Here is a 12,320-nt window from a genome sequence, read left to right on the forward strand (position 1 = left end):
AAACTATTTTCTACTCAAACTAATGTTTCCCATCTTAGAATATATACCTGCCTTTAAGTGAAAAAGTCACAATGAATTGTGTATTGCTCAATACAAACTTTTCCTCTATAACATTTAATATTCCACAAAAACTGCTCATAAATTATAATCAGCCTGATCAAAAGTAAAAGAACCACTTCTACGGCAATAACTAGCAAATAAGGGTAAACGGTTGCATAAGCTTATTAATTATGCAGTAAATATATCCACAAAACTGTGTTTTAATTAACATTCCATATTGAATTGTCCGAATTAAAAAATAGGGTGACTGCCAGGACTGGATTAAGTGTGAAGCAATGGGTGTAGGGGCCCTTTGAGAAATGTAGTTACGCTGATGTTAAAATAAAACTAGTTTACGGATTCTATCGTGGATTTTAGATTATAATTTTCCCCCGACGATTCGAAGACTGTAGCCTTTGTGGCACGGGGCGATGATTAAGTTGAGCTGAGGAGTTTGATATAGGTAGAGATGATTTAAAGGGTGGAATAATGATATCATTATGATCGTTTTTACGAGTAAATCTTTGCTATCATTGAAAATGGTTCACAGAAATTTATACTTGCTGAATAGTTAATTCGATACCTATACTATATCTCTCAACCTCTTTGGGGCGTTTTATAGGGGCTCGGTGACTTGGCCCTTGATGGAGTGGAATGGAGTCCAGATAAAGCGTTGACTGACGAGAGAAGATATAGCATTATATGTAGCGTGGGTATTTTATCATGAGTTCACGATAAATGTTCCAGACAGACACAATGTAACGTCTACCCTTCGACCTGATTTTAAGACTTATTTTCCAATTATTTAACATCTTAATCTGGCCCTGATCAAATTAAATAGACAAGTCCATGTCCATTACTGGAGCATTCACTATAACTAGTTTAAGAAGAATCTCTGCCATTGTAACCTCCATGCCAAGCCAGCTGTTAAGGTATTGTTTGGATTATGATGTGGGTTTATGGGTAACCCAAATTATAACCATGTAAACACCTTTGCTTATAATAGAGGTGAGTATGGATAGTGTTTTTGAAAAACATTTTATTTTAGGTATATTTTTGTATATCAAGGAATTTATTACCAATTTGCACTGAGTGAGCATGGAACAACGAGGTTAATAGAGCCCGTATTGCTCGTAGATGAAAATCGACATAAAAATCTAAATGCAAGGAAATATATTCACAAGGTTTATGCCGCAAAATGATTTACTGTTCTTTAAACTGGCTGTGGTTTAAGTACCGGTTAGGGTTGTCACGAATTTTATAATTTCGTGATATATTTTTCGTATTAAACCCCGCAGTCAACACTGGAAGTAACTTGTGAATGGGATGCTGGAATCCCCCGGCTTAGTCACTGCAGAGGCCTGTAGGAGTATTGGGAGGGGATATCTCGGAAAAGAAAGTGTGGGGGAAGGAAAAGGAACCCTCTTAGGATGGGCGGCGAGGAGAAGACCAGGAAATGTTCGCGAGCCCTCCTAGGCCTCAATCTGTAGTTACAAATATGAGGCACACTGGACTGTGTGTCCAGGGCCGCGTCAAATGTCCTTCTATGCATGGGCGTGCCTTTGGTGCGACGACCGAGCGCACAAAAATTGGATATTTTAACAAATATGAATGTGGCACATTGACAGAGGTCTCGAGTTGTCTTACAAAGTAAAATATTTGTATGCCTTATTTGTCTCTTGTGTAGATAGCATGGATAATCTTTAATTCATCTGGATTATGTTATGTTTTTTGTAGTTTTCTTCTTTTTATCATTTTACCTATTTCTAAAATTTCGACTCAATTGTTGAGGTTTAGAGGTAACCCTAGTCTGAACACAATGCCTAGCTATCGCCGACGCGGAAACGAAACACATGTATTTAAAATTACAGCCCCATTAGCATCAGCGTGTTGTAGAGACCCATTCATATAACTTACAAGTGAACACGTTTTGTTCTCTTGCTAAATAAATATTATAATAAAAGATATTTTCGTTTAAAATCTTGTAGTGTAAGAGTATCTGTCCCAAATCTTGTCATCATCATCATCCTAAGGTTGCAGTCCACTGCTGGACATAGGCCTATCCGAGGTACGCCGGTCTGCTGCTTTATGCATCTAGTTCCTGCCGGTCCTCTTGTGCGAGTTATCCGCCATCTAGCTAGATGACGTCCCTCCCAAACTCAAATCTTGTATTGTATATAAAAAAAGTGTGAGGTTTCGACTTGCCAATAAATTGTAGTCACAGTATTGTCTAACACATCAAATAACTAATTTTGGCAGTTTAAATATTGAGGAACCATTTTGTCTTCTTCCTGTTATATCCCACTCTGATAAAATGGCGTACTGAAATTTGAATCATGTTGCAGGATAGATTTACTTTTGTTTTCTGCTTACAACAACATTTCTCTCTGGAAGACCCAGGCCTAGACGGTTCCTAGAAAACGTAAAATTTTGAAATTAAACTAATTTTCCGGATTTTATCGCGGTTTTTTCTTTTTTATTTTTCTCCCGACGTTTCGAAGACTTTGCAGCCTTCATGGTCACGGGGGGGACTGAGGTGTTGTTCATCTGCAAAGTCAAAGTTACAATATCTACCTACATTTTACAATTATACAACTTTTTAAAATTTTAGCTGTTGGTGGTCCGATCCGATCATAAAATTTTGCCCAACTCAAAATTCAAACTCAGGACCTCTGGATCCACAGTCCACGCTTCTAGACCAAGGTAAATATTATAGAACCATTTCTAAAATATGTAAATCGTTATCGGGTCCCACTAGGTCTCTGAGATATTTCACACATTCCACATAGCGTGTGCTTTGGAACCATTGTTATTAATTGTTTAACGAGATTTGAGCAGTAATGCTTGGTGAGAATTACACACTGACTTAGTTTTAGTTAGTTTATTCTTGTGTAAATAAGGACTATTTCGAAATCGATATTCTGAAGGGTAAACATTAGAAGTAGGTTTATATTATAAATTCGCATTGGGTTTAGGAAGCAAATTTTATTTCTTATTTAAAAACTTTGTTATTATCGGTTTAGCCACTGATATATTATGATCAATAGGGACCGTCCGATGCTTGATTTTGTACATTATTCTATATTTAATAGCTAATAATACGAAAAAGAAGCACTCCTGCGCAAACTGCATCAAAATTAGTTAAAAAATGAGCCAGTAATTTATATTTCAAATATTGTAATGTGTAGAAGTAGGCGCGTTGTAGAGATATCGCTTCATCTCTTTCTTTTGAATGCGTCGTAATTCTCGATGACGTCAAATGTGGGTACTGCGTCTCATTTCAGTTTCTTGTTATTTACCCCTTCCACCGAAATTCAAAGACATGTAACTTGTTGATTTTATACCGGATTTTAATAGTTCCTTCTGTGTTATAATTTATATAACGTAAATATTTGATAATAGTAAAGCACAAATATGAGTCCGGCGCCCTATTGTATATCTATAAATTATTTTATTTCGTCATTGTCATTGGCATTGAGAATCCAAAATTCTTTCCTTTGACCCCACATCACCCTAAAATCAGCAACCGTTAAAACAGGCACCACTCCTGCGCACTCGCATTTAACACTACAAACATATGTAGCAGGTAAACTCGTTGTTAACCGCACATTATTGTAATAACAGTTGGAGCCGTGTCAATCGCGCCGCCGCACCGTGTAATGTATGTGATGGGATAATACCGTTATTTTGTCACACCGTGTGGCGCTGTTTGAAGGAGATCGCGATTTAATTCTAAACCAAAGCCTTTAATTTTTTCCTTTTAATTTTATCCGTGGTGCTTTATAGCTAGCTTTGTTGTAAAGGTCCCTATCCTTGAAGTTAAAACGCCTGCTTAGTTCATTATTTTGTCTCCCGCATTGCTATGGAGGGAAGTGGACAATTAATGATTCCAACTCCTCCCTATCTTTCTATTTGATTAATTTCGTTTGCGGGATAATGACATATTAGGTTTTCCTGAGACTCGCCAAGCTTCACCGCTCGGTGTCATAAAATGCGTGCCACTGCTGATCCTGGCTTACAGGAGTTGTAGTGGTGGGTGTGAGGGTAAGAAAGTCTCTAAACCAAAACCTTAACTATAATTACTTAAGAGAATAGTAGTATGAGATTTTGTTTTTTAATTTTATCTTTTCCGTTGATTCAATAAAGGGTTGTGTGTTTTACTAATTGGGTTGTCAAGAGCTGGGCAGCGAGTTTATGCTATTTGATATGTAGCTTTTAAATGGGGGAAGTTGGGAGGGAGTTGGTTTTGAGGAAGGGGAGAATGGTGGATAGGATCCTTTTTTTTTGTTGAGCGAAGATGGGAAGGTAAATGTTCGCGAGCCCTATAGACTGGCAAATGTCTAGTACATGGGCGTGTATTTGATGTGGAGACCAAACGTACAAGAATTGCTCCGGGGGGAATTGTAAAGTTAGAAATATTTGTAAAGAATGACCACTGAAAATACTGGACCAATTTTTCTAAATAGGAAGTTACGTTATCTGTGAATCTTATTTTATTCTGGGAAGGGACATTAACGAGGGAAACTACGTGCAAAATCAATTATGTTTTATTTCAAGTTTAGGTCACTAGGTATAGTTAATATCATACACTAATAGGTATTGATGTAGCAGTCTTCAGCCTCACGTACTTTAATACAAGAATATCTGAATTCTCTAATTCTCAATATGTTGGGTGATGTTTCTACTGTTTAAGGGCGGTCGTATCGCTTACCATCAGGCGAATGGCAAGCTCGTCTCGTCATTCAAATCAATAACAAAAAAAAATACTGCACCAAGTTCAATTTGATAACGTTAAATGAACCTTTGATAGTGTTTAAAATAACGCTATCTCCTATCAAATAAGACACAAATAGAGCCTAGTTAAGATCAGTTGACTTACGGTAAGCGTCATTGTATGATAAACAAATCGACGCGGCACGAGATTGCATCGATTGTCTATTACTTATTTTATTTACCAGCTTAACAGCTTCATCATTATGATTTTTTTTATGTTTATGCGAATGTTGGACATTGGAAGAAAACTATTTAATGGATTTTATCGTGGTACTCCTACTAATAATAAATGCGAAAGTTTTTGAGGATGGATGTATGCATGTATGGATGCATATTATATATGTATGCACATATGTTTGTTCTACTTTCACGAAAAAGCTACTGAACTGATTTGGATGAAACTTTACAGTAATATTGTTTATACATGAGAATAACATATGGGCTACAATTTATAATAATTTTGTGTAATTTGGTCATGATATAACGATACATAACAAGTAAGTTGGAAAAAATCTATCCCGGAAAACTCCTTCACGCGGGCGAAGCCGCGAGCAAAAGCTAGTTATATATAATTGTAAAATGTAGGTTTGTAATTTTGACTTTTCGGAAGATCAACACCACAGCTTCGCGAGCATTAAGGCTGCAAAATTTTCGAAACATCAGGGGAAAATTATAATATAAAGAACCGCGCGAAGAGTCGTAAAATAATTTTATTTCAGTGTAATCGTTGCCATCTCTGTGTATGTCCAGTAAGTTTTATTGTTGGGCAATGAATTAGAAAAGATTGACATGTTTCTTAGTGCTAATGATGGATATCCGATTATTTGTGGATGTTTAGACGTTTCGATAGAAATAAATACAGAAACCCGTGAATGGTTTGGAAGGAAATAGGAATTAGCATGATTAATCTATCATTGATGTATTCATAAAATTCTTGGTACTGACTGAATGATACAGTAATTGACTGACGGACAGACAAGCATATTTTAAACCTATAGTTTTAGAAACATATAGTTTTACAGTTCCTAACGCAGTGACGATAAGAGTTTTGGAAAGTCATCCCTAAATCTCAATGCTAATTTTGTAAACGTCGCATTTCTTAGACCTTCAGAGTTTTGCACAGAACGGTACAAAACCCACGCTATAATGTAATTCTAGCGGATATGTTTAACAAACTTGGTTTCTCATGTACTACGTTTTTGCAACATTTCTAGAAGGGTTATTTATATAAGCGTTCTTTTAGACGTCCCCGGCAGTGACCCTACCGCACCTGATGATAAGTGAAGTGGGGTCCAATAGAATGTCGACCGATGAGAGATGATTACCCCTCGACAGTCGAAGCAATTATGCCGGCCTGTTGGAATCGAATATACACAGGCTGATCCCGGAACGCAACGGTTTTAACACCTTGTGTATGGTGGTCGCTATACGGGCGAATATAAAATATATCCTACCACCAGCAGGTGTAACGTCAATCTCACTTAGAAGTAGAATAAAGTTTGGTAGAAGAAAAAATCACAAGTATCTACATAAAACAAAGATGTTACCTATACTATATGGACAAGGTTTAGCAATTCTAAACATCCTGGTTTGCGTTACAGCATTTAATTATAGACTATTTGGGTAAGATATTAAAAGTTTAGATGCATTTGTTTTTTTACCAAATGCAGGTTTTTCGTTACCAAGTTTTTTGGGTAGATCACGATCAATCAATTGTTGTTGATATCCTACTAGTAATATGTTAATATGAATATTTATAGTATGCTTATTAGTTGACTAGCATGCGGCTCGGCCCGCATGAATTTTTTTTTACATATTTACTCGGGATAAAAGTAGCCTATAGCACTAATAGGAAGCTAGATTACTGCTTTTTATTTGTGAAAATATTTCAAAACTGGTGTAGCGTATCTTGAAATTAGCGCGTTCATACAAACAAACTATTCAACTTTATATATTAGTATAGACATTTTTTGTGTACATCACGATCTATAATTTTTGTTGATATCCTATTAGTAATATTTTAATGTTGATATCAAAATTATCATTATTAGAACATATGGCATTAGCTAAGATGTAAGCTGTTTGTGTGATAAAATGCATGCAAACCGGTTCACCAGTTTCTGTATTTCTTTCTAATAAATATCCATTATCATATACTTTCGCCTTTATAAGAGTAGGATTAAAATTCAGAGGAGGTAGAACTACTAGAAGAATTGAAGGTGGCTTTAGGATCCTTTGAAATGATACCAGATTTCGATTTCCACCAATATAATTAAATATCTCAATTATCTACGGCATGACTGCACCATAGCGATCTTCAGTGAAAATGTAAAGTATTTGATTGAGCCATAAAATCCACGCCGTTAAATTTTCTACAGTGGATGTAAGAAATCTGCATTTTTAACTAATTTCGAAAAAGTGGTTTTATCTGGTTTGATAATCTTGCATGTAAACATAGTTCAGTTAAACCATTATGCATTCCATCATGTAATTTGCAAATAGATGTTCAATGTATATATAACCTAACCTTTAACCCCAAATAAGTAAGAGGCATATAAGCGGCGGTGGCCTAGGGAGCGCCATACTTTTAAATAGAGATGGAGCAGTTGCGCTCAGGAACCTGGTATTATTTCTCCCTTAAAAAAAGCACCTAGGCCCAGGACATGATATGACAATGACGACAGACACAAACTAACTGATAACTTTAGGAACGTCTGGGTATATCAACCACACTTCATTGATCTTATATCGGGGGATTCTACTGCCATTTTAGGAGCAAATTCGAGTCCTTGGATTTACTATTTTCTTTTAAAATTACTTGCTGCACAACTTGGGACCTCACGACGCTCTTTCTCAATTTAAATTGCAATACCGGAATGCGTGATATTACACGTAAAACAAACCAAGTGTTTTGCGCGTGCGACGATGTTTTATGCATGCTGTACGGACCGTTTCCGGCCATTCTTGCTTACACTTTTCGCGTCGGGAGTTTTTCTTCAAATTCCTTAGCATTTCTAGTTTTTATTAGCATCTTGATGTCCCGTTTGAGTGCGGAATTCAACTAATGTTCAATTTATTAGTAACTAAGTTATGCTTCCGGATTGGTCTGTGAAGCATCTTTTTCGAGATAAAATTCTTGGAAAATTCGAAGATGTGGTGTTAGTGGAAGAATTAATATTTGACACACAATTACTTTTACGGTTTTGACAGGTCGGCAGGAAATCTTTAGGAACGTTTATATCCAGCTTTGGACTCCAATTGGCTCATGACGATAAATCACACGTATACTCTTAACCTTTTACTTCGAAGCGGTAGGCACAGGCGCAATTGGCACACCTACTTTCTGTCATATTGTGATAGGGTGCGAGCCTATTGCCATCTCGGGAATTCCTGACTCCGGGCTAATACTGAGTAGTAAAATAATATCACTTTGCCCGACCTAAATGATGACACTTACATCATTTGCAGCCACGATTCATATCAATAATATCATCACCTACACAAGTAATATCACACTCTTATGAGCCAGTCTCCACACCGAATGAAGGCCCATCCACGGGCGTCACACATTTGTCGCGGCCTTAGATACACAGTTAAGTGTGAATATCTCATGTTTGCCAATTCACATTGAGGCATATAGGGGCTCGCAAACATTTCCTAGCCTTCTCCCCTCCTTTCCTCCTAAGAGGTTTCCTTATCTTTATCCACACTTCATTCCCACCTATCCCCCCCCCCAATAAAAAGTAAAATCACTCAATCAATCTATTTTCCCAAGACTCACTTCAAATTACTTTCATTACTTTAAAAATACTATACTCAAGTACTTTATGTTTACTTACAAATAATACCATTCTTCAATTACTTGGTCTTGCAAACTACATCGTTTTATTATTAGATCAGCTATAAATATAGTTTTATGCTCTTGCGCAGGTTTATGCAAAAGCAATCACATAACAATAACACTATAGCACGTTTTAAACATCAGAACCAGTCCAATCGTCCTTCAACTAATAAGGATAACGCTACATTATGTAGTTTTATTGGATTTGTATGCCCATGTTGAAGACGAAAATGCGCGTTTGACGTTCTTACAAATTTCTGAGAATTAATTATTTAAAACTTGACAGAATACGATATGTTCTATAAAGGTGTTTTTTGCTTGACAGGTGTGTCTTGCGAGAAATATATTTGTAAGAATGTGATTCGTTTTTAATCATCGGATTAAATATATAGTTAGTATTCATATAATAATTTCTGTAGAGAAACTGTCAAACTATAAAGTACTGGCTCTTAAGGTTGATATTTCTTCATCACCTTAAAGATTAGTTATAAAGAATACACTATCCTTCCACATTTCGCGAATTTCACACTTTCAAGAAATAATTCTGGCCGTTTTGCGAGAAGAAAATAAAATGTTTCAAAATATTCCTAGAATAGGTTAGTAATTCCTACCGGCATTACTCGATTTTATCGCAAATGGTCTACAAACCTGATCCACATTCCCGGATTTGAACAAAATACTGGATATTTATGATCTTGAGATAAGTGTTTCTACTCTAAATTCCGAGAACAAAATTGTTTGGAAAAGTTTGTTTTCCTCGAAATTTGTTATACATGTATTCGAATTTTACTCACATACTTATTATGCGAGTAAAGATAGGCTTTAAACACCATAAAACAAGGGACAATTTCGCTTGTTTGTAGCCTAAAAAACTCGTATTTGTATCCTTAAAGAAGTAGGTAAGACAACTTAAGGTAATAATTGGCATTCACTGTTTACCTAGGTCATACATTTCATCCTATGTCACAGCATCATTGGGCATGAACGGTAATCTCGTTAGTAGCGTATTTATACCAAGATCTCAGGCCTCCAAGACTTTACTTATATACTCACGAATAAATGTACGGGATAAAGTAGTGTTAGTGCATACTTTGAGTGTATGCATACCTGCTAGTTTGGGCCGACGACCAATTTACAGATACCAGGTACTAGAGGGAGATCAAAACAATATACTAATATACTTACCCCCTTATTCATAGACATTATTTATCTAAGCTCTACCTTTGGTGTGATAACAAGTCTGTTTCTCAGTGCTGACGGCATTGCAGCCTTCGCAGTGCGTAGACATAGGGCCGTTGTGATTGGCTAATATTGAGATGCAACTTGAATCTAGTTGGCTGTCAGATAAACAAAGCTGAAAAACAGACTTGTTATTACAGCAATGCTCGGTCCTTAGATAAATGACGTCTATAAATAAGGGAGTTACTAAATATTTACTTAATATATACCTAGTTTTTTTTAAATCTTAAAGGTCATTTTTATGTATGTTTTTTAAAATTAATAATTAATACTGCCAGACCCTTTCTGTCGTCGCCATCTTTGATTGCGTCATTTGTTAAATAACACGTGGTGCTACGAAAATGTGAATGTATTCTTGGGCTGATTTTTCAATCCGATAAAATTTATTAGGTGGATAATGTAAAACTCAAACGAATTAAACTGCATAGTATTTTGACTAATTACTACTTTCCCTTGTACTTTAATACTAATTTGCCACTACTTCAATACTTATTTGTCTTGGTGGCATAGTTATACTACGGTACGACTGCAGTGCTGAGGTCTCGGGTTCGATCCATGGGCCGGGCAAACTGATATTGGGTTTTTCTATTCAGAAATAGCCCGAAGTTTAGAATTAGTATCCGATATAGCGTTACGCTCTCCCCTAATACAACTTGAGATGGAATACACACAGCGCAAAGTGGGTGCACCTGATACAATTCTGCCTACCTACCGAATTAAAAAACAGATTTGTGTGCATGAAGTTGTCAATATGTTATACTTTTACAATCAGTCAGATTATAATTCATTAGATATGTTATTTTTCTATAACTGTCATAAAATTTAAGGCCATAGTCGAAACTAATTATTAACAAGGATAAATGTTGTCGATATAGCTATAGAATATATATCTCATCTCAATCAATATAAATAAATCTAAGTGCAATAGTTGCACATCTGCCTACCTCAGAGAGTACAGGCGTGAGCTTATAAAGCAATAAACTTGAAAAGATAACTTCAAACCAATAAAACAAATTGATGTTAGATAATTGTGACCATAACGGCAATATGCAGGAAATCATAAAAGATAAAAAAGCAACACGATTCTGATTTGTAGTATGGCGTTCTGTAAAAACTAGATCCACACGAGATGCGAAGGGCTTTGTATTACCGTTTATCGATAATTATTGAAAACAATCTTAGCAGCGACGTTTAGTGAACATTTCCTTTCTTTTATTACCAGGATATCAAAGTAAAACATGTAAAATTTTGGTTCCATTCAAACTAATAAATACTTTATAATATATTCGCATTAAAAAATAAACATGTTATAATTATACTGTAAATATTTATGTAATCCTCAGTAATTTTTTTTACGTGGTATTGCTGCTTTTTCTGGGCTATCATTAAACATCATGCAAACAAGTAAATAAATTTATATTATCATTTAATTGTACAAAAAATCATTAAAGTGCCAAGTGAACAAGGTCTTAGACGCGTTCGAAAACTTCATTCAAATCGCATTCATCTAATGTTTATTATTTTAATCACAAGGTTCATTAATATTTTAATTGGAGGTGTGATTACGTTCCAGTCCGTTCGGAAACCTTCAATTATGCACTTGTTCAAATATTGTTCTTGTTAATGCCCCCACGTACGACCTTGCGGTATATTCATAGAATATATTTATTTCGCAATTAAGAATTTATTACTTAAAGTATGTATTCAATGTTGTAAAATAATAAATCTATAATAATTAGATTCTTTATTCATAAATTCGCTCCAAGAGACCATTTGTAGGAGAGTGTTTAAGATTCTAAGCCAATTTCAATGACATGAATGTAAAACTCATCCTCTAGCGTATTTTTAGACGTGCACAGCAAAGTGTCCTTAATGCACCTGATGGTAAGTGGAGTGGGGTCCAAAATAATGTCGGCTGACGAGAAATGATTACCCCTTAGCAGTCGATACAATTATGCCGGCCTGTTGGAACCGGATACACAGGCTGATCCCGGAACGCGACACTTCGTGAGCCACTATAATTTTTAACACTTTGTATACGGTGATCGCTATCAGGGTGGATATAAAATATAACCTACCACCAACAAATCGACTGTATTAGGGCTCGTTTTTGAATGCAGTGTCTCACTTTCCCTGATTAGACCACAGTAAATACAGCACGACCCGCATACCACAATTCGCTAATTGTATTGCACCATAACGTTATGATTTATGACATTAAAATAAAACTATTTTGATGATTTGACCGCGGGTTTTATTTTATAATTTGCAAACAGAAATAGTCTAGTTATACAATGAAGATATTGTAACTGACTTTTCGGATGACCAACACTTCAGTCCGCCCCGTGACCACGAAGGCTGCGGTCTTCGAAACGTCAGGAGAAAATTATAAAAGTTTGATTTTAATTTAACATTCGCGTAAACGTAA

General features: G+C 35.8%; 1 protein-coding gene across 5 annotated transcripts in view; it reads right to left on the bottom strand.

Moving 5' to 3' along the window:
* The window catches only part of LOC115453665, a 157,861-nt gene that overhangs the window by 121,800 nt on the left and 23,741 nt on the right, over positions 1–12,320 (bottom strand). The window lies entirely within an intron of this gene.

This window comes from Manduca sexta, chromosome 15, assembly GCF_014839805.1.
Source record: "Manduca sexta isolate Smith_Timp_Sample1 chromosome 15, JHU_Msex_v1.0, whole genome shotgun sequence".
Taxonomy (NCBI): domain Eukaryota; kingdom Metazoa; phylum Arthropoda; class Insecta; order Lepidoptera; family Sphingidae; genus Manduca; species Manduca sexta.